General features: G+C 38.0%; 3 long non-coding RNA genes across 8 annotated transcripts; all 3 read left to right on the top strand.

Annotated features, from left to right (window-relative positions):
* Positions 1-10,402: 10,402 nt before the first annotated feature.
* Positions 10,403-11,148, top strand: LOC149621478 (uncharacterized). Of its 6 annotated transcripts, none has more exons than XR_016375026.1 (4): positions 10,403-10,537; positions 10,672-10,757; positions 10,848-10,920; positions 11,009-11,148. It is a non-coding gene; the product is annotated as an uncharacterized LOC149621478 (long non-coding RNA). The 6 variants fall into 6 exon arrangements; XR_016375025.1 differs by having other exon boundaries at positions 10,812-10,920; XR_016375028.1 differs by having other exon boundaries at positions 10,405-10,537; positions 10,693-10,757; positions 10,812-10,920.
* Positions 11,149-11,436: 288 nt separating this feature from the next.
* LOC149621477 (uncharacterized) lies at positions 11,437-12,461 on the top strand. The gene is made up of 2 exons (XR_016375031.1): positions 11,437-11,506; positions 11,576-12,461. It is a non-coding gene; the product is annotated as an uncharacterized LOC149621477 (long non-coding RNA).
* Positions 12,462-13,368: 907 nt separating this feature from the next.
* On the top strand, positions 13,369-17,124 carry LOC149621476 (uncharacterized). The gene is made up of 2 exons (XR_016375030.1): positions 13,369-14,404; positions 16,843-17,124. It is a non-coding gene; the product is annotated as an uncharacterized LOC149621476 (long non-coding RNA).
* The last annotated feature ends 6,746 nt before the right edge of the window (positions 17,125-23,870 follow it).

Genomic DNA, 23,870 nt, shown 5'->3' with positions numbered 1-23,870 from the left:
GGATGTCCAATACGATAATATGAAGTGTCGATCCATTCGAACCATATAGATTATTCTTTTTGTTTCTAGAAAGCTCTTTTTGGGTCTTCCATTTACACCATATTAAAACCAGGTGCAATTGGAGTTCTGTACGTCGATGGGTAAAATCTGAAACCCCGGAAAATCCACGTAAAAAGACACTGTTTAAGGCTGAAAATATTCCTATCCAATAGGAAGTTTGGGAAAGGGTGAAACAATATATACGTAAGCCTGAAAATTGTATAAACGGGAAAGGAAACGGGTGCTATGGTCACATTCGATTTCAAGATGTACTCCTGCTCTACTTGTGCCGCTGTCTTCACCAACCAGCGGAACCTCAGCCGTCATATGGGAACCAAACACGGTAATATTTCTTTTACGTGTCCAGTTTGCGATAGTTCATTTTCGCGTAAAGATAGTTTATCTCGTCATCAACGGCAAATACATCGCGGTTACCCCGCGGAAAATAATGTTGTGTAGAACCACGTCGCGGAAAATAATACGCGTCCATTATCCCCGCAACCAGGACCATCTCACCGCGTCACCCCGCCTAATTCGCCCGTTAAGAGGAAGGCAGCGACGATTCCATCAAACGAAAAAAAAAAGAAAATTGTAAATGGTAGATATTTAGTTTATTGATTTCCCCTGTAAAGTGGTTTACCCGCCGCACATTGATGCATAGGATGTAGCTAACAACCAGGGGTTTAAGGCAATCTCTCTTTTCTAAATTGGTATATGAATTAAATTCTAAAGGCGCGTTTATAAGCGAGCGAAAACCTGAGGCTGATAGTTGAAGCTTTAATTTTTTACTCGGCGTCGGCTTCCGCGCGACCGTTTATAAAATTGCGAGAGCTGGTTTTCTATAAGCAGACGCAAACGGCGCTAACTTATCGCTCAAGCTGAGCGCTTCAAAGAAGCTTTGATCTTCTCGCCCGTGTATTTTAGGTTTAGGCTCTCGGTTGGGGTCACGTGTTTAATTTTATCCACTAAAACGCCAAAAAATATTTCGTCTGCTATTCTGCTTAGGTTTCAGACATAGCGAGATTTCCGCAATCGAGGTGGTTGTGTTTTTTTTTTAAATGTCGCTTAAGCAATTAAAAGAACAGCATAAAGCGAGAAAAGAAATAGAAAGGAAAAAAGACCACGAAGTTAAAGAAATGTTAATTAATATCATTCGCGATTATCCCCAAATTTGGGCGAAAAATGACCCACACCATAAAGATCGTGAGGCAACAGATGCAGCCTGGGAAGAAGTGGCTTCTATGGCCTCTTTACCAAGTATGATTAGGCATAATTAGTGCTTATAATTATGAACTGTTTCTTCTTTTATGACATCTGATTGCGATATCTTTCCCGCAAAATCGTCAACAGTTCATTGAACGTCGTATTTACTTTCAGTTATTAAATCTGATCCGATAAGGTGAAAATTTTCATCCGACCTAGCGCTATCTGAACGATTTCTAGTCTTATATCTGTTCAGATATCTTTTTAATTTTACAGATATCCGTGTTTAACTTTATACACTGATTACATGTACAACCATTCCAGTACACATTTAAACCTTCAATTATTTAGTCAAGACAGAGATAAAGAGATTCATGTAATTTTAGAAGCAGGAATAGAGAACAGGGTACTTTTTGCGCACGTCAAACACCCTTCCTCGAGTCGGGGCCGGGGGGGGGCGGTATGAAAGAAGAGGCTGGTCATTGCGACAGAGGTAAAAAGGAACGATGTATTTTTGGCCGTCTCCGTCAGCAACGTCATCGAAACGTAGTTTAAGCGAGCCAATTAGATAATTTAAAATTTTCGATACGAGTTGAGGGGATTTGATTTATACTGGGCAATGAGTCGGACTGAAGATTAAGGCCATGATCCTTCTATATAATGGACCAGAATCTTAATGGCGGATCCAATGTTAAAGTTTTCTTGCTAAAAAGTCCCAAAATAATAAAGAGAAAAAAAAAGCTATCAGACGACAAGGTCTTGGAGAAAGACGGTACAATGTAAACAAGTAAAATGGCCGCTTGGTCTCATTTCGCTAAGACTTTGAACAAATGTTAGTTTTTTTTGCATCAATTTAAAAGTAGAGTTTAATAAAATAATTAAAAATAGGAAAATTAAAGATTGGTGCATTTGGCAATTGTGAGAGTGATTCAAAGACATTAAAATGTAAAAACATAAGTTTTGTACTCTTCCCAAAAGCGTCACGTTTGTTTAAGTTGTACGGCGGTGCGCGTACCCTGCGAAATTGGCCGCAACTGCGCACAGACGTTGTAAGCAGAAAAAACCTCCCAGTTTCTGGTTCTTCTAGATTGAAGGTTCATGTTTAGACTAACCGATCTCCATTCTTGCTAATAAAATTACATGGATCCCTGGTCAAAGTTAGTTACTGTGTTCTGATAAATCATAGACAACCTTTCGCAGGATAAGTTCTTTCTATTTTTATGAAATAGGTGGAATAAATTACAATCGCAACCAATGTTGTGATTTTGAATAAATTGGTGCCACAAAAATAATTGCCTGCTTCTAGGAACCACTATTCCCTCGTACCTAGAGATGTGAAATTAATGTATGTTTTAAAAACGGTAACTTACCCGGTAAATTACTGATTCAAATTTTGGGAAAACCAGAATGACGGTTCAGTCACTAAATTTGGTAATTTATATTTTACGTGCTTACAGTAGATTAAATTTAAACAGCGTTGAATTATGAGCACTATATAAGTTGCTTTACATAATTTTGCGGCTTTTGCTACCAAGACGGCAGCCGTGGCCTTTCTAATCTGATCTTTAACTAACGATTTTTTGAGCTAGCTGGAGTCTGGCGAGTCCATTTAGAAGACAATACAGAAATAGTTGATTATTTAAATATAAAATCCACTTTTAATGCGAAATGAGCTCTTGACCCAAATAACAGAGCACTAGCATGTGCTTGTGACTACTTGGCCCGGCTTTCAAGTAAACACTATGACTAACAATATGAGGATGTGTGAACCACTATTTTAAGCTAGAACAGCTGCATGAACGAACAAAATCGAGGAAAACGCGAATCCGAAGTAAACAAGGCGACCCAAGGGTTCGTAATAGTAGCCACATCGTACGAGTGAATAGCCCCTCTATACCCTACCCTAATGAGTGGATAACCCCTCTATACCCTACCCTAATGAGTGGATAACCCCTCTATACCTTACCCTAATGAGTGAATAGCGCTATCATTCACAATGCTTAAATAATTTACCGTACATAAAATCAGAGTGAATAGCCCCTCGTTGCCCTACCCTAAACGGTAATAGAATTATTACCCGTATTAACTTACTTATGCCGTAATTGTAATATTCTGGCGAATCGAAGAACAGATAGTTTTAGTGATTATCCCCTCGATGAGTTTACAAGATAGACTTATGCCGATGCACACTTATCACTTCTTATAAATTTCTAACATGAACTTATAGTCAGAAGAGTTTGAAAGAGAAAGAATTCGGTAAAACACCCAATAATTGTAATATCCCGGTGCCTTAAGACCATTCTAAAATGAATGTCAGTTAATACTTGCTTTTGCTTTCAAAATTTCCCTCGATTTTTTGAATGTTAAAATAGGGGAGGGTGAAACTCTTATTGTCGACGGGTAAGAGAAATTTTTAAGGGAGAGTATATGGCTTAACCTAACTATCATAATTTCCTTCCTTTTAAAATACACGAATGAAAAATATCACCTCACTACAATTCTCTCCCATTCACTCTCCCTTCAATGACGATCGAAAAACTTTATACTGTCTAAGGCAGTTCTCTTTCACGACGCCGCCACCACCACCAACAGGCCAGGTCAAACTAAGACCCACATCGTAGATGTTCATCATACGATGTGGCTAAAAAGGACGTAGTTTTAGTCTTTGGAAGGCTAGTACACTAGGTTTTGCTCCAAGAGGTTTGTATACTCTGAGCACAACAATAAAAAAAAATTTTGACAACTCCATAACGGAAATTTGGTATATTACCAACTCACATTTATTATAGTACCAAGTCATTATTTGGGAAAATAAACTGAACTGTTTCCCTCCGAGGTAGGTTGGATGTCGAGGGATTCCGAATCCCTCGACATCCAACCTACAACAAATATGCAATTTGTCTGGATGTTTTTTGAAGTATATGCGTTATGAATACATTTCAAGCGTTTAAATTTATAAAAGGTATTAATCCGAAACTACGTCCGATGCCACAGGTATCTGAATCAAATGTTTAAAATCTCGTTTTTATCTCAGATATGATATGATCCGAATGTGTATCACAAAAAGGCATCTGATCTGAAGTGAAAAAGGCTCTCAACTGTTCAACTGATAGCTGAAGTCAACCAAAGATATTTCATCTGTTCGGATCACAAATCAGATAACTGTGTTCGGTTTAAACCACTAGGCATAATGATAATGAGGTAAATAATGTTTTCTAATTTTTATCTCATTAAAAAGAGGCGCAGGCAAAAAAGATATGGAAATATTTGAGAGATCAATTCGCATCCAATTTGCATACTGTAAGCAAAAAGACGTCTGGCCAGGAGTATGTGGCGGAAGAGGATATCCTTCTAGTGAAGTGGCCCTTTTTTAAGCAATTACTTTACCTTAAAGATGTTTTTGCGAGAAGGGAGTGAGTAATGATTTTATGTGTATGTATTAGTAGTTGTTCTCATATGTTAATTATCTTTTTAGCACATCGTCAAATATTAGCCAAATTATGGATAAGGAAGCGAATCAGGTAAAAGATATTTATACTAGTGTGAAATGTCAACATTTTTGGTTATCGAACAATTATAACTATGTATAGATATTATCTGCTATGTCCAATGGACAGTGTCATTATGGAGAAGAGGACACCTCCGACGAATTGACAATCCCCCCTCTCACAACAACTGAGGCGCCAACTCTTTTCAATGAAGAGATATCTTCACGACCAGAAGATGAAATCGTGGCATCAACGTCGGGCGCAACTAGCCGTTCACCTACCCCGTCAACATCCTCGGGTAGAACAGACCCTTCAACATCTTCAGGTTTGAACAAAAAGAAGCACTGTTTGAAAAAGTAGTCATCTCACATCAGCAAAATGAGTTCGATTGAAAAAGAAAAGGATGCTATTGACGAGGAAATTGACAATATTAATGGGTAATGTATTTAAGACTATTAAAACATAAAGTTACAAATTGTAACTAACAATACCAATGGGCATTACCATTGATAGTATTCTTGGGGTAATGGCAACAGCTGCTCAAGCTATTGCTAAAGCTTCAGAACATAAACCAGATAGTAAAGAAACAGAAGACAAGGAAGACAAATTCGGAAAATATCTGGTAGAACTGTTGAGGGATGTAGTGCCAGAAAAGAGGCGAAAATGTGAACTGAAACTTATTGAAATTGTTAACCACTACATAGATGACAATGAACAAGAATAATTGTTGTTGTTAAACGTTCAATTAAAAATATTTTTATTGTTTGTACTCATATTTCATTCTCTCTGTCAACTCCGGGTATTTCCCATTGCCAAGGAACCTCCCCTTCTTCACTCCAAAAGTAATCGGCAAATGCATTCCGTGTCACTTTGGCCTCTTCAGTAAAATTTCGTGCTGCTGCTGAAATAATGGGACGAAAAGCATTTGCTTCTTCATGGCGTGCCCCTTGAAAATATTTCCCCAAGCTGTCCGTATAATCGGAAAACCCAGGAGGGCAATAAACTTTTTTGGTTGTCTCTTCTCTTTTGTCAACAAGTAATTATGCAAAACCACTGCGGCTTTGATCACCCTGTCAACATTAGTAGGAGCCAACGGTTTCGGTTTTTGGAATATCCTCCATCTCTCCCCAAGGATACCAAATGCATTCTCACTACAGCGTCTGTTGTCATAAAAATGGAGCATTATTAAATGCAAATAATTGATGTTCTAACAATGAGAAAATACTACCTTGCTCTACTTAGACGATAATTAAAAACCCTAGTTTTTGAATTCAAATCTTTCGCGGAAAATGGACGCATAAAATCGGGTCGAAGCTGAAATGCCTCATCTCCCAGCAAAACATGGGGCAATATTGTTTCGGATCGTGGTAATTTACACGGTGGTGGCAAGCCTAATTTGTCTTTGGCCAACGCCTGACCAATAGGGGACGCTTTAAATACACCCCCATCAGAGCTTGATCCGTAACCTCCTATGTCAACAGCTAAAAATCTGTAGTCTGCAGCTACCACAGCCACCAAAACAATAGAATTTGTGCCCTTTAAAATGTTTGAAATAATGAAACCTCTGGCTATAATTGTTCTATATCAATGCTTCGTACTTTATAATTGTAGTACATAGAGCCGGTCTTTGGTGGTTGTTGGATAACGACATGTTTCCCGTCAACAGCTCCACAACAGTTAGGAAATTGCCACAGACGACCATAATCAGACGCAGCTTGGGTCCACATAACTTCCGTTGGTGCCTTGTGTCAAAACTAATGTTATACATAGCCTGATATCTAAGATGTAAGCCTGTTGGTACTTTACCTTCAAATATAAAGGCTGAAGACGTTTCCAAATAGCATCACAAGTTTCTACAAGAACAGTATGGACTGTAGACTTATGAACTCTAAACCCAAAAGCTGTGCTAGTCAGAGAGTCACCACTGGCCAATAATCTGAAAAATTTATAATTTGCTTTTAATTTTTATACACACGATTTAACCATAATTGAAGATTTACTTTAATAGTATGGCTAAACGATGAGCTGGAGAAAGTGGTTTTCTTGATGGTGGAAATTTTTTTAAATCACTTGTAATCAAGCCTACTAGCTCATCAAAATGTTCTGGTGACATTCGAACAAAATTGCAAAAATAATCTTGATCAAGATTTCTCATGTTCACTAACTAGTGTTATCAATATATAAATTTGATGCAAAATACATAGAGTAAAACAGGAAAGGCTTACCAACGTATGAAAATATCCCTTCTCTTCCCGGTTCAACCAAATTGGATGAGTTCCCCACCTTCGTGCTTTTCTTTCCTTTTTCTTTTCCAACTGTTTTTTCTTTTTTAACAGCAATAGTTTCTTTTTGGTTAGTAATAAACCTTCCATTGCTGTTAATAACGATTATGCGTTGCTCAATCATCGTCGCCATTTTAACTCTCTCGTTCTAAAACAATCAGTTCTCGAGTCGAGAGTCCCAGCGCCTTTATAAACATAACTATCTAGTGTACGCTGACGTCGCAAGCTTTTTCCGATCACGACGATGAAGTTTCGGCTTCATACACAAGCGAAAGCACCCTTTCTCGCTCGCTTATAAACGCGCCTTAACGCATTTTCGAAGATGGTCCAAACTGTGACGTCTTACTCTCCCAAGACGATGTGCGAATAAAGCTGACCGAACACGTATCAACCATTCTCGTCAATGTCAATCACATCGGTAGTTGACATTGATATAGAGCGCGAACAGTAAAATCAGTTGATTGAATTAAATATTGATTAAGGATTGAGTGGATAAAAATAACTAGAAAAAAATTTCAATATCTGAAACTTCAGTCAATTGATAAACCTCACACATATCGTTTGTTTTTTCGGCCTTGGTCCAAACCAAGACTTTTTTATATAATCATGTTTGGGACGAACTCGGCCAGATAGTAACCGTAGAATACAGAAACGATGGTTTGATAAGGAAGTAAAATCGGCTATAATGGATAGAAAAAGGGCCAATCGAAGGGTACGGTCCCTTCGGAAAGCGGAGATTGAAAGCACCGTACTATTAAAGGCATGGGAGACATACATCGAAAAGAAACGAGCCGTAACGCAGTTAGTAGCCCGAAAAATATCAGATTGTAACAAACGAATAGCGTCAGAAATTCAGGAAGCAGGCAAAGATTCTACCCAAAAGTTTTGGAAACTCTTCCGAGTACGGCCTTTGCCACAGCACATGACGGGACTTGCTGATGAGACGGGTACAACCTTCACTGATCCGGCACAGGTCAGGACCATCCTGTCCTCGTACGCAGAGTCGGAAGAGGTTAAACTCCTTTCAATCCACGAGCGTTTATTAATATCTGGAGAGATTCCAGTTGACTCCACGATGTCGAGTCTTATGGAACCCATATCCTTTGAGGAACTAAACCTAGTCATCTCACGGCTGCCCAATGGCAAAGCGGCGGGTGCGGATACTATCCCTAACTAGTTATTGAAAAGTCTTGGTGAGCTGGGTCGTTTGGCGTTGTTGAAGCTTTTCAATGAGGTGTTGGTGACTGGGAAGATACCTAATACATGGGGACTCACAGAAATTAAGCTCCTTTATAAGGGAGGCTCAAAACCGGCCACGGACCCCTCGTCCTATCCCAGTGTGTAGCGAAACTATATATGTCGCTTTTAAAGATCCGCCTCGAAAAATTTGCGGAAGCCTATAAACTACTGGGAGAACTACAGAACGGTTTCCGCCGTGATAGACGAGGAGCGGACAATATTTTCGTCTTAACCCAGTCGATTGAAATAGCGCGTCAGGAAAAGAGGTCTTTGTACGTAGCGTTTCTTGACCTAAAAAGAGCGTATGACTCGGTGTGTCGAGAAAAATTGTGGATGGTCCTTCGAGAACTAGGCATTCCGGTGGATTTTGTTGGCCATCTGAAGGCACTATCCAGTAATCAGACGTACCGCTACTGGTTCGGGGGGATACAAACGGAGCCACTAATCAGCCGAGTGGGCTTAAAACAAGGATGCCCCCTATCACCATTACTCTTTGCATTGTTCCTGCGACCATTAGAGGTACTTCTGGAGTGTTCTGGACTGGGCTTTGAAATTAAACATCCTTCGTACGAGCACATAAATAGTCGAATCCCTGGTTTACTATTTGCGGACGACATTTTCATCTCGGTGGGGTATGCAGTTGAATTGCAAGGCCTATTGAACCTATGTGGCGAGTTTTCCGATAACCACGGTCTGTCCTTTGGAGTTGCGAAGTGCAATATACTTATCTTCAATAATCCAGACCATTAACCCAACCCTGTATGCAATATTCAAGGCCAGTAATTACAAAGTGCAATGGAATACGAGTATTTGGGTGTAAAAATGTGTACTGACTGCAATTATCTGGAGCTATATGAAGTGGCGTTAAGTACAAAGGCAAAACGTTTAGCAGGGGCTGTCAAACATTAAGGAGCTCACTCCTTCGACAAATATAAAGTCACACGCACACTCTGGAAGGCATTTGGAGTACCAAGCCTTACTTACGGTAACGAGGTATTATGCGTAAAGGACACGACTCAAAAGCCCCTCGAACGGGCTCAGAATGCGGTCGGAAAGCTGGCGGTAGGAGGAAACTTCCTTACGGCGTATAGTGCAATTAAAGGGGAAATGGGCTGGTCAACATTTCTAGAACGGGAAGCGACGAGTAAACTGAGGTACCTGGGTCGGTTGCGGTACATGGAAGACGAGCGAATAGCGAAAAAAATGTACCTGTACATCCGAGCCATGGGTCTCAATACAAAATGGGTTCGCCGTACGGAACATCTGGACGGGAAATTTGGCTCAAATGTATCGCGCCAAGGGGTGACCACACTGCGGTCATGGCAGAACGTGATCGGCGAGTCGGTACTGGAAGCGTCGCAGAGACTGTGGAGGGAAGACCTTGCAAAACACCCAACCCTGGAGCTATACCAAGAAAAGCCATACCCATCGCTCGAGAAATTTTATAACAACGACAGAACCAGTTCGCTTTACTTCCAGGCGAGAACCGGGGCCTTGCCCACGGCCTGGAGGATGTTCCAGATTTTTGGGGACAATCCACAATGCCCCATATGTGAAGATGATGAGCTGGAAACCATCGAACATGTCCTTCTTGACTGTCCCATATTGGAGGAAATTAGGGGCCCAAACCGTTGGCTTGGAATGACGCGTGAGCTGTGCTTACGGGAGATGTTAGCGGTAGGAGACCGACCGAATAACTGGGAGGCCATCCACCTCGCGAAAGAAATACTACAGGCCTGGGCAAATTTACGTCTGATCCGGTCATAAGGAACGCTTACTAGTGAAGGAACGACGATCGGTGGACAATTTTTGAATTTTCAACTTTTCTTTTTAATTTTTAATTTTTTGTATTCTACAGGGCCGGTAGGCCCTTGTAGATATGACTTGATACTCTTTTGTAACGTTAAAGCAAAATTCACATGCTTTTACCATTTTTCCTATGGAGATTAACATGGGGTTTTTCGTGATATTTAGCCACCTCTAACTGAAAAACTAGAGCGAAGTTACTTTTCGGAATACTCTTAATTTAACAATTATGTATTCAAGGTGTGCTATCGGCTAGTTTAATTTAAATCAATTAACTCTAAGTATGTTAATTTTAGTTAATTCTGAAAGTACGTCAAAATTACTTTTGAGTCAGACTATCTAGCAGTAGACGCTGACAGATTACTTTACTATTTCATCCGAGCTTGAGCACCTTTATATGTATTTTCTAATTAACTGTAGCACCCTTAATAAGAAATAGGTCGTTATCAGGTCGAATTTTCGTCTAGAAAAGTAATTCAGGTAAATAATTACAGTTAACAGAGGTTTTTATATCATTTAAAGTAAGTTTTTGAACGTTCTTTACGGCCAAGGCTTAAGTTGTATTTTAGTTTGTCTATGTAATATAGTATTTATATAGTCTTTCCCCTTTCAAGATAAAAAAAGCTCATTTCCAGCTCTGTATTCCAAAAATACGCAGTCTGCTTCGTTTCCTGCTACAAACAAATATATGAGGACTGAGGTATACAGGGTTTCATTATTTGTTAATCTCACCAAAATGCTACTAATTGTGAAGGTGTGTGATATATTTCCTTAAACTAAACCAATGTAGAGGAATTTCCATGTTTACATCAGCACAGATTCTCTCAACGTAACCACGTTGGAAACGGAGAGTTACGTATGAGGTATACTGGGTTTCATTATTTGTTAATGGTTTAGAAATCAACGGTAGTGTTTTCACCCTGTGAAGAATTCAACTTCAAAATATTACAGGAAAGATCACAAAATGTTCAATGTGTTTTCCTACGGCAGTTAAAAGAGTGGTGTATAGGTTACTGGTTAGCGCAGTTCACTCAACATTCTCATTTGAGGACAGGTATACGCGGTTTCATTATTTGTTAATCTCACTAAAATGCTACTAATTGTGAAGGTGTGTGATATAATTCCTTAAAACTAAACCAATGTAGAGGACCAGATTATTCGTTAAAACAATTTTGGTCCTATTGAATCAGTTATACTGTGATGTTACGTTATCATTTTATAAACTATTTGTTACCAACAGTGGATTGTTTAATTCATAAGTAACAGTGGTGCTGGTTAATCCAGGAGGACAGTGTCGTTATATAATTTAATTAGTCAAATAATTTTCATGTTTACATCACAGATTCTCTCAACGTAACCACGTTAGAAACGGAGGGGTTACGTTGTTTGCTATTTCCACAGTCCACGTTGCCGTTTGTTTATTGGTTTAAATTGCTATGAATTGTATAGGTATTTGATTTAATTACTGGTATTCAAGCTAAACTATAGAATAACATCATTCATTAACATATTGTATAGATAATCTTTACCACAAACCTAGCACAGGATATGATAAAAATTTAACGCAATGTGTTGGAAATAATAAAAAAACTCCTCTAAACATTAGAGTTAAGGTGAATTATTTATTAAAAGTCATTTTATAAGCTTAATGAGCACTGACGACAAGTTAATTTCAACGTAATTAAGTGTAATTAACGTGAAATTAAACCCCGAATGTACATTTTTTTTGGATGAAAACTCAGATAACTCTTAAATGATGTCCTTGATTAAGATTGTATCTAACCAAGCCGTTGGTAAAGCCCCATGTTTTCTCTTTCACACTTAAGCTAATTTAAATTATCTCGAAAGCACCTTAATAGGCGCGAAATTCAAAAGTTTAGGGTAAAATAAGAATCGAAAACTCCACTAAAAATTGCAATTAAGGTGAAGTATACATTTAAACTCATTTTATAGCCTAAATGTACACTGCTAAAACACAATCCTACGTTAATTTTAACTCAATTAAATATAATTAACGTGAAATTAAACCAAAATATACATTTTTGGATAAAAGCTCAAATAACTTTTAAATAAACTGTTTAAACTACCCAAAAGTTTAGGGTACCATAATGATGAATATATGGCAAAAATATTAAACTGCACTAAACATTGCAAATAGGGTAAAAAATTCAAATAAATTTTAAGCTTAATCCACTCTCACGAACCACGCTCAAATTAAGATTAAAACATCACAAGTTTTTCGTACAGCCACAGTAGTTTCCTATTTCACTTTCAAATTAATCTAAATGATCATTAAAATACATCAAAAGCGCATACATTAAAATTTTAGGGTAATTGCAATTTAAGTTAATATTTTATTGAAACTTTTATTATAAAATAAATCCACACAAGATAAACAAGATAAGCCGTTAAATTAAACTCAATCAAGTATAATTAACCTAAGAAAAACATTAACATGTACAAAAATGGGCCAAGCCTCGCTTCGTGCCCTCTCCGCCCTAAAAAGTTCTGAGATCCCATGTAGAGCCAAGTCTGCCTTTTGTTCTCATTCAATCGCCAATTGAACAATTATGTTATAAATTAAGTCCTTTTCCTAATTAATAACCAATCTTCTTTGACTCTATCATTATTATACATCTTTGTTCGCATCAAATATATCGTGACTTGGCAATCGCAAGTAAGTAATATTAAAAGGAAGTCGAAGGGATATTCACTAAATCGTTTATGGTCGAGGGGATATGTACAAGTTTATAGTATTGGTCCATTTGAGCGCCGCATAGTTCTCAAGAATCCCGCGGCGTTTTCCGCGGGAAAAATAAAATCACGTGATCGGCCGCCATTTACGGAGAGAGGGATTTTTTCGCATAGCTAACTCGATCACGTCAGTGAGCGGGTGGGCCGTGGTTTTGGTAACTGATTATCGTCTGCTTCATAATTGAGAGAACTGTAGGGCACAATTATAAAATGGCAGCGTCCTAGCCTTATTCTTTAATTTTTACTATATTTTGTTCCACGTTTAGAAATTGAGGTTTCCAATTTATTTAAATAGTATTGAAATTAAGCCAATTAAAGTTTCGGTAAACAAAAATTAACCTTTGGGGATGTTCTGTGTCCAAATACGGAATGAATAACAGCCGACGACAATCAGTCCAAAAAATACTGGGGAAATGTGTCTGGCAGCATTGCACCTCCGAAAATGGCGCTAGGTTTCGCCGCCGAAAATGAGCGACCGCCGTATCGGCGGCGTTACTTCAATATGGACCAGGACTATAAGATGAGTCATGCACAACCCTATGTACAAATTTTATGGTGAGTTATGCATAACCCTATTTACAAGTTTATAAGGCGAGTTATGCATAACCTTATGTACACCTGCGCTTGCCAAGTCACGATATTTTTGATACGAACAAAGATGTATAATAATGATAGAGTCAAAGAATATTGGTTATTAATTAGGAAAAGTACTTAATTTATAACATAATTGTTCAATTGGCGATTGAATGAGACCAAAAGGCAGACTTGGCTCTACATGGGATTTCAGAACTTTTACGGCGGAGAGGGCACGAAGCGAGGCTTGGCCCATTTTTGTACATGTTAATGTTTTTCTTAGGATCTCACTTCTTTTTGTAGACCCTCTCGTTATACTTCGGTAGTTATATTAAAACAAGACCCTCTCGTGGTACTTCGTTTGCCAATATAATCGCTAACGTTTGTCCATATTTACGCTGAATTACCCCTTTCGACCCGCAGAGAATATGCAATAAAGATTGTACGCGATATCCTAATAAAAGAATGTAGCATCAGTTACGACACATTTCTATTAAACTACTACTCCTATTAGCTTTAATATATATTTAACTTTCGGTTAACTTTGGACCATTACGTCCTTTCATCAAGAACACACACTATTTCTGTTGAAAAGACGGCAGCGCCATCTAGTTTTAAAATAAAGAACTAAAGAACAATTTTATAAAAAATTCGGGATGTTTTAATTTTTCTGTGCTTTATAAAATAAATGAAAACTAAATCCTGAATTTTAAGTTTCTATCTCCTCTAGAAGTACCTTAGAATTTTGATGATCGGTGAGTGAGTGAGTGAGTGACAAAATAAGGTAAATTTCACCTGCGATATTTCGAAAAGCATATAGGGTAGGAACTTGAAATTTGGAAACAATAGCTAGGATTGACAGTCCTCGCGGCAAGCAAAATTTCAGACTTTCACCTATACCCATCACGAAGTTACAGTGGGCTTAAAAGTGCCACGAGTTGCTTCGAGAAAAGGATGTCAGTGCTCGACTTGGCTGGGAGCACGGCAGTGCTCCCAGAATGTGAAAGATTCGTGTTTTGGGTAAATTCATGGATACCTTATAATTAAACTAACAAATCTTTCACCCAGCCTCCATTTTCCTGTTTAATTCTTACGATTAATTAAATTGTCATTTAAAAGCTTTTTTCCCCATTTTGAAAAGAGAGCCATTGAAAAGGCGTGATATTTAAAAGTTTTGGGGCAAAGTAGTGATTGTTCTGCAAGAGTCAAACAGTCACTCCTCTAAAGTTTGCAGAATTTCTTGTTCAAACTCGTATAATAAACTGAAATAACACTAGTAAAAGAAGATAAGCCGTTAATTTCAACTTAATGATCATATTTAATTAAAATTAATCGAAAACAACAGGTTTTTTTTGGGTAACTATAGATAACCCTTAACTGAAATAACAAAATAAGATTAAACTACGCCAGTTGTTCTTTCAGCCTAAATGTTTTCCTATTTAACACTAAAATTAATTACATTATCACTATAATGCATTAATAGGCTCCAAACACAAAATTTTAGGGTAACGAATGTGTCAAAATGAAACTTTTCCATTTAAATTTTAATATATCATTAGCATAGTTCGCCAAATCACCAGCAACAATTTAATCTGGCAACATTCAATGTAATAATGTTGCCAATAAAACAAGGGCGTCTAGCCCATAACTAAGCCATATCACTAGCCATCTCTCGCTATCCCTAATTCAATAAATTTTCTTCTACTGAAATACCACCTAGCATACCAGTCAAGTGGGGGGAGCAACAGAAAATTTTAAAGCACAGTCTTACGATAAGTCTTGGAATTTGGGCCTCAAATTACAACCTCTAATCGAATCCGTTTGGTACACATCAACGTCAACGTAAATGTTCAATGTGATTACCATTGTGGTGCAGGCACTCTTCATCTGTCCATGTCTTTCAATTACTTTACAAGCAACGAACTCATGACGCAGGAAGTCCAAGTAAATGCCTTCAGAGATTTTCTTATCAAGAAAAAGGGTCCGATAATTTGGTTTCCAAGAATGCCCTCCCAAAAATGCACGTTATGAAGGTTTAAGGTACCATCCTTAAATAGCCTCGTCAGAGAACAGTACCTTTCTAAAAATAATGGATCGGCTTCAATTAGTTCACGCAAAGGTTTTGCCGTTTTGGGTAATCCTCGTAAACATCATGTTCAATTTTCCCTGGTTTGAATACACTGGCATTTTGCTAAAAGACGAGACTAACTAATTAAATTCGGTCCTAACTGCTACGTAACGACGATTAGTTTTCACTACGGCCTTTTTTCTCGGTTCCTCAGACAACTCGGACCTTCTGCTTCAAAGTCATTCCCAAAGAAACCTTTATGTTTTCTTTATTTTGTTCATAGTTTAAGGTTAGGGGGCCGACCTTTATTACAATGGTTTCTTTTTTCGGTATTTGTGCCTTTTTAACAGGCGTATTGTTAAAATTGTAACACTACAGAAATTGTATTTCAAATGGGACCGGCAATACCGCAACGCTGAGCCGAAAAACTGGATGGTAATTGTTTGGACCTATAGGGTCAGGACATTGGAGGACCAAACATACCGTGGTGTCACGTGTCGAATGTTAAAGCGACCTTCACCACTATACATACTATGACCTGCTGCTCAAGCTGACAATCTTTGAAAACTCAACTTTGAGGAACTTCCGGTCTTTTTAGATATAAAGGGGCTTTCAGTGTCGCTAAGTAGTAGAATTACAGTAGTTGGTCTCGTTTCCTAGCAAAATGCCAACTTATTCTAACCAGGAAAAATTGGGCAGCAAGTTTATTTTGGGTGAAGGTCGCGGTAACATTCAACCATAGAGAATTTTACACATGTGTAAAATTCTCTCTGGTTCAACTAAAGGTAGTGCTTTATGCCGAACGGTCTCCACACCGACATTTGGATGCGAGGACTTTCGTCATTTCGATAGTGCAAGATCGTGAACGTAGAAGAGACTGTATAGTCTGTAATGAGGATACAGACTTTGACATCGTAGAAAGTTTTGAAGCCAATCTCATGCTTGTAGTAGAGCGGTGGAACAAGAAGTTGCACTAAGCCATTCTACTGTTCGTGCCAGTTTACAAGGGCATTACTACAGGCATAATCATATCCCCCTACATCAAGCCTTAACGGACGAGAAGTACCTAAGACGGCAATACCATTAGTCTTGCCATGCGTCATGAGTTTAGTGGTTGCAAATGTAATGCAAGACACGGACAGTCATCTGGAAGAGTGCCTCAACCACAATGGTAGACACTTCGAATATTTACGTTGAGTTGTTTACTAAACAGTTTAGAGGTTGCAATTTGAGGCCCAGGTTCTAAGACTAATCGTAGGACTGTGCTTTAAAATATTTTGTTGCATTCACGCATATTCTCCTGTATTCTTTGTGTATCTTGCCACTCGTTGTCACTTAAATACAATAAAACATGAATTCTAAACATTTATTTACACCCTGTATAATTTAGCACGACATCACCCGTTGGCAGTATTGGGGGTTGTACATAAAGGAAGCTGTTGGTCTGATCTCGACAACACTGTATATGTATACAGTGTACGAAACAAATATTTTTCTTCCATATTTCAAATACCGTCGTTTTTAAACTTTTCATAAATAAAGTACAACACAATATGCTTATATAGACATCGTCTTCAAGCTCTTCTACTCATGATGCATTTCCTCAAAAATTCTCATTGATATATGTTTAGAGTGTACACAACAAATAAAAAAATTTATTCTACATTTCAAATACTGTCATTTTTGAACTAACTTCATATATAAAGTACAACATTATATGCTTTTCGAAAACTATGTTATTGGATATGAGTTCATATAATTAACTATACTTAAGTACTTCTTTAAGCTATTAGAAATAGATCAACCCCAAATGTATGTCGGTACAAAAAACATGAAATTATTCAAATTTTAATTACATTAAGACTGAAGGGACAGATATTATAAAAAAACGTCTTGGTTTGGACCAAGGCCGAAAAAACAAACGATATGTCTGAGGTTTATCAGTTGACTGAAGTTTCAGATATTGCAATTTCTTTTTAAATTACTTTTATTCCTTTAATCCTTAATCAATATTTAATTCAATCAACTTATTTTTACTGTTAATCGATCTATTCCCTCTAAATTAATTTCAAAAATTACATATCTACGCTTTTTCAAGAATAATTCCATTTTCCGAAAACATTTTATCATGAAATTAATTATTTTGAAGGGATTTCGTGTCGATGATTACTAAGTTGGAAGCACAGTTTTAATTCTTGTTGCCTTGACAAATTTTCAAGTTTGCACCAAAAAAGTTTAAATCTGTTGTAAGTTGCTGGGAAGACTGATGTCAAGAAATTATGATAAAGAATTTATTTTGCTCAAACTAATTTATAAACTTATGTTGTCTACTTAAGACAAAGCAACAACCTCGGTCCTGTCTTGTTTCTTTTAGTAGGTAGCTCTCCTTTTATGCACTGGAAAAATATGATATCGGTGTAAATATAACCAAAGGAAAGGGTAAAGTTTACATAAAAAGAAATACTTCTCAGTTCCGATGACTTGTTATTTCCTGAGGAAATAAAATGGTTGAACACATCATACCTTACCAGAACTGCCATGGACCGATCGTACACAAATTACATAAGGAGAAACTAAAACACTGGGGCGATGCCGCCATTGGGGTCTTCTCCCTCTCGCCTAGAAGCACCGCTAGAGGCAGTGCGAGTTGACTTTCCTCCCGCCTGTAGTGAACTTTGGCACCGTCTGACGATGGCCCTTGGTGCAAGGAAGAATACCCCAATGGTCTCCTCGCCCCTGTGTGTTTTCGGAAATGGTCTCTACGCCTGATAAAATCATTCCGCGTAATACGTAACCGGTGTACAACAAGTAACGCCAACAATGTAGTAAGGGGTGATGACGTTCCAAATCTAGATTGAGTTATGGCCAAGAAGCTTTGAAGTTCGGAGAGGGAAACTGCAGTGCAACCTTTCCTTCATAGTCGCGACAAAAAAATGTAACATTTCGATATTCGAAGTTAAATGTATAAATTCGCGTCCCCAATATATGCATCCACTATCAAATATTTACATTTTCCTTTCGAGTTATATCAAAGATCGCTTGCTCTTTTTAGACACTTCGTATAATATTTCAAATATTCAATATTCGTCACCCAACACGTACTCCCTTCAAAATAATTAATTTCATGGTAAAATGTTTTCGGAAAATGGAATTATTCTTGAAAAAGCGTAGATATGTAATTTTTGAAATTAATTTAGAGGGAATAGATCGATTAACAGTAAAAATAAGTTGATTGAATTAAATATTGATTAAGGATTAAAGGAATAAAAGTAATTTAAAAAGAAATTGCAATATCTGAAACTTCAGTCAACTGATAAACCTCAGACATATCGTTTGTTTTTTCGGCCTTGGTCCAAACCAAGACGTTTTTTTATAATATAGACATGTGTCGTAATAGTTTTACAGATACATTTATGTAAATACCATTTAATTTCATTTTAAATATGTGATAATATACTTGCGGACCAATTTAATAGGTTCCTCCCTGTTACAAAAGGGACTCTTGTACAGAGAAGTAAATAAATATTCATTCATTCATTGGCTTGGCAGGATTTATAAATGCACGTATAAATCCCGCCTACAAATGCCTCAAGCATTGACGAGCCAAAACTGGTGTTCATAGAGACTCAACTTGTAGGGGATTAACTGGAGCTGCACTATGCTTTATATTTTTGAAACGAAAAATTGTAAAATGAGACCTTATTACACACTAGACTTAAGCACAAACAGTTGTCAGAGAGTTGTGCACAAACAGATGTCAAAGGGTTGTGCACAAACAGATGTCAAAGGGTTGTGCACAAACAGATGTCAAAGGGTTGTGCACAAACAGATGTCAAAGGGTTGTGCACAAACAGATGTCAGAGGGTTGAGCACAAATAGATGTCAGAGGGTTGTGCAAAAATTGATGTCAGAGCGTTGTGCACAAATTGATGTCAGAGAGTTGTGCACAAATAGATGTCAGACGGTTGTGCAAAAATTGATGTCAGAGGGTTGTGCACAAACAGATGTCAGAGGGTAGTGCACAAACAGATGTCAGAGGGTTGTGCACAAACAGATGTCAGAGGATTGTGCACAAAGAGATGTCAGAGGGTTGTGCACAAACAGATGCCAGAGGGTTGTGCACAAACAGATGTCAGAGGCTTGTGCACAAACAGATGTCAGAGAGTTGTGCAAAAACAGATGTCAAAGGGTTGCGCACAAACAGATGTCAGAGGGTTGTGCAGAAATAGATGTCAGAGGGTTGTGCACAAACGGATGTCAGAGGCTTGTGCACAAACAGATGTCAGAGGCTTGTGCACATAATATGTCAGAGGCTTGAGCACAATCAGTTGTCAAAGGCTTGTGCACAAACAGTTGTCAGAGGCTTGTGCACAAACAGATGTCAGAGGCTTGTGCACAAACAGATGTAAGAGGCTTGTGCACAATCAGTTGTCAAAGGCTTGTGCACAAACAGATGTCAGAGGCTTGTGCACAAACAGATGTCAGAGGCTTGTGCACAAACAGATGTCAGAGGCTTGTGTACAAATAGATGTCAGAGGGTTGTGCACAAACGGATGTCAGAGGCTTGTGCACAAAAAGATGGCAGAGGTTTGTGCACAAATAGATTTCAGAGGGTAGTGCACAAGAAGATGTCAGAGGGTTGTGCACAAATAGATGTCAGAGGGTAGTGCACAAAAATATGTCAGAGGGTTGTGCACAAATAGATGTCAGAGGGTTGTGCACAAATAGATGTCAGAGGCTCGTGCACAAACAGACGTCAGAGGCTCGTGCACAAACAGATGTCACAGGCTCGTGCACAAACAGATGTCAGAGGCTCGTGCACAAACAGATGTCAGAGGCTCGTGCACAAACAGATGTCAGACGCTTGTGCACAAGCATGTGTTAAAGACGTGTGCACATACTCGAATTTATCGTTTTGCCAAGAGATATCACTTGAATTCAGGCTTATTTAACCATTCATCATTATTTAACCTTCATTAGACCATTTCTTCATAGCTTATTTAACCTTCAATAGACCATTTCATCCACAAGGCTCCAAATAGAATCGCTCCAATAGGTATGCAAAAATAAACCACTAAAAAAGGCGAGTTTCCAATGTGTTGTCAATTTCAAATAAAACAGTGTATCATTGAAAAATCGCAAATCGAGGAATTTTTGAAAAATAAAAATTAAACATACTTAAACTTAATTTTTCGAAATAAAGAGTAGAAAAGGACCTAAAAAAAAAGATCATATGTTCATTTAAAACCGTTTTCAATCCTAAGAAATGTATAGTTTTTGTTATATACGTTCCACAATTTGGCCATTTTTATAAAAATTACCATGTTATTTCTATGGGAATTTTCCAGTTTTTTGCTAAAAAGGCTGATTAATTTTATGTAAATGAAAACCACCCTTAGAAACTTTACTTTTTATAAAATAAACTATTAGATGAATCCCTTTGAAATTTTAACTTCATATTAAGGACCCGGATTGTAGTTCTGTGGAGTTTTTTCAGAACAGTTAACACAACACAAAAAAAACAACATCCAAACAAAAAACCCTCCTTATACATTAAGAGCAGTATGAAGTCTTATCTATTGGTGTCAGGTTGAGGTGATGGTGGACATGGTTGAACTGGACACGGCCCACAAGCTAGATCACGCAAGGTAAAACATTGCGGACTAGTATGTGGCGTTGCAGGAGGACTATTAGGACGGACTGGTGTTCGAGGACTGTCGATGTCCGAGACAGCACGCAGTTCCTCTGGATCAGAGTCATCCAAAGTGGGAGTGGAAGATGAAAAAAAGCGATCAGTGGTACGATATAGCTTTAAATGGCTATATTGTCCAAAGATCGTTTCCCTGTTGCAACCTCCTCAATTACATAACGTAATTCTTCCAGTTTTTCAACTATGCGATATGGACCATCCCATTTGGGAGCCAATTTAGCTGAGAAGTAAGTAGCACCATGGGATCAGACCTTTGAGAGTCTGACTTACTGTATCAGCGGTGATGTTCTTTAGTGGTATTAGTTTAACATAGCGAGTATAATAATCCACATACACTAAGATGTAACGATTACGCTTAGGACTAAGAGGTAAAGGACCTAAAATATCAACCCCGACAAAATCCCAAGGTTGTTCTACCACTGTAGAGTGCATTAACCCAGGAGTTTTGCGGTTACGTCCATTATATTGTTGGCACATAAGGCATGTAGACACAAATAATGCTACATCCTTTTTCAAAGTAGGCCAATAATATCTAAAACGAATACGTTCATACGTATAATCTCTACCTCTATGACCAGCAGTCATGTGTGTGTGAAATAAGTGTAACGCTTGAGGATGTAGTGTACTAGGCAGGTAAATCTTACGCGGTTGATTACCGTAGCGCTTACGATAAACGAGACCATCTATGATTTCATATAATGGACTAACTCTATCATTAGCTTCTAATTGAGCCTTAAGATTCTGTATATTAGGATCTAGACCTTGTTCACGTGTTATGTCTGCTAGATTAAATGCATTCATAACAGGAGGTAATGGAGGCGGAATTACTTGAGGACGGGGCCTAAGTATCGCTCCTAAAACATATCCTGTAGGTGGAATAACTCGGGACAACGCGTCAGCGACTACGTTTTCTACGCCCTTACGATATTGCACTTAAAATTTGTAAGTCTGTAAATACATAATCCAACGTAATACGCGATATGAAGGGTCAGCGCGTGTATAAAGCCATTGTAAGGCTTTATGATCGGTGATCACTGTGAAGTTTTTGCCATCGAGGAAATGTTTAAATCTGTTAATAGCCCAGAATATAGCTAAACATTCTTTTCGTACGTAGAATAATTCTTTTCTGCTGCGTTAAGCAGAGTAGAAGCGTAAGCTATAGGAAATTCTATGTTACCTTCTTTCTGACTTAGCATAGCACCTAAACCAACGTTGCTAGCGTCCGTGGTTAAGTAAGTAGGCTTACTAGGATCATAATGTTGCACTGGATGCTCATTAGCATGCACTATAGCGGCTTTTAATTTAGAAAAGGCTTCTTCACATTGCTCACTCCAGACCCATTGGACATTCTTATGCTAATTCCGCATAATGAGGAACAAACTTGCTATGCCATCCCGTCAAACCTAAGAATCGCGATAAAGACTTAAGATCTGTAGGCCTATAAAATTGTTTAATTGCTATGGTTTTCACAGGATTTACATGAATACCTTTCCTATCTATTACATGTCCTAATATTAAGGTTGAAGGTTTAGCGAAGTGACATTTCGTTAGATTCAGGGTGAGACCAGCTTTCATTAGTTGCCTAAATACATATTCCAATGCTTTAAGGTGTTCTGTCCATGTTCTAGACGTAATGATTAAATCATCCAAGTAAACAAAAATGGTAAACTTGGACTTATCTCGAAACACCTCATCCATTAACTTTTGGAAAGTGATTGGTGCATTGCACAACCCAAAAGGCATTACTACAAATTCATATTTACCAAAAAGGGGACGAAAATGCTGTCTTTGGAATACTATCAGGATCCATAAGGACCTCAAAGTATCCACTCATTAAATCTAATGACGTAATGTACTTCGGTTTATTTAATCCTAATAAAATATCTTCAACCTTAGGAAGAGGATAGGGATCGGGTTTAGTAACTTTATTTAAAGCTCTATAATCCACACAAAATCTCCCACCTCCATCCTTTTTCGGTACTAAGCAAATTCCTGAGGACCAGGGGCTTCTGGAAGGACGTATTTGTCCAGCCTGTAACATTTTGTCAATGTGTTCCTTAGTAATTGCTCTTTTTGCATTGGTACAACGGTAAGCAAAGGTTCTAATAGGTTTAGTGTCGCCTGTATCTATCTTATGTGTAGTCATATGCGTGCGACCTGGCTTAGCTGCTGTGACTGCAGGAAATCTAAACAATAATTGTTTAAGTTCCTGTACTTGTAAGGGTGTCATTGTGTTTTCCCTTAAAGCAGGACCTATGTCTTGCTGGTCACTTACCGAATCACTGGTACCTATTGATATCGGTGGTGCTGGTAACAGTGTGTATGGTTTAGAATCTAAAGTAACTGTTAATGTAGGAAAATCTTTATTAGCTAAGTGTGCCATAAAGAAATCTGCACCTAAGATAAGGTCACAAAATAAATCAGGGACAATATGAAAATAGTGTAAGAATGAAGTCCCACATATGGTAAACTCTAACTCTACACTACCTCTTGCAAAGAAATATTGACCGTTGGGTAAAAAGATGCAATCTTCTGTATTTTGAGTAAATGTTTCAGGGTTAGTGTGGTGAAGGTCCATAAATACTTGTAGGTATGACTTAGTTGATATAAAACTAACTTCAGCACCTTGATCTACTCTCGCTAATATAGTAAAATGGAAAATTTTAAAGCCAAAGCAAATGATAACTTTGAATTAGGGATATTACTAG

Source organism: Phalangium opilio, unplaced genomic scaffold, assembly GCF_054372755.1.
Source record: "Phalangium opilio isolate 3A_F unplaced genomic scaffold, DU_Popi_V2 ptg000201l_1, whole genome shotgun sequence".
In the NCBI taxonomy this organism is placed as follows: Eukaryota; Metazoa; Arthropoda; class Arachnida; order Opiliones; family Phalangiidae; genus Phalangium; species Phalangium opilio.
This window is presented reverse-complemented; position numbering and strand designations above follow the sequence as displayed.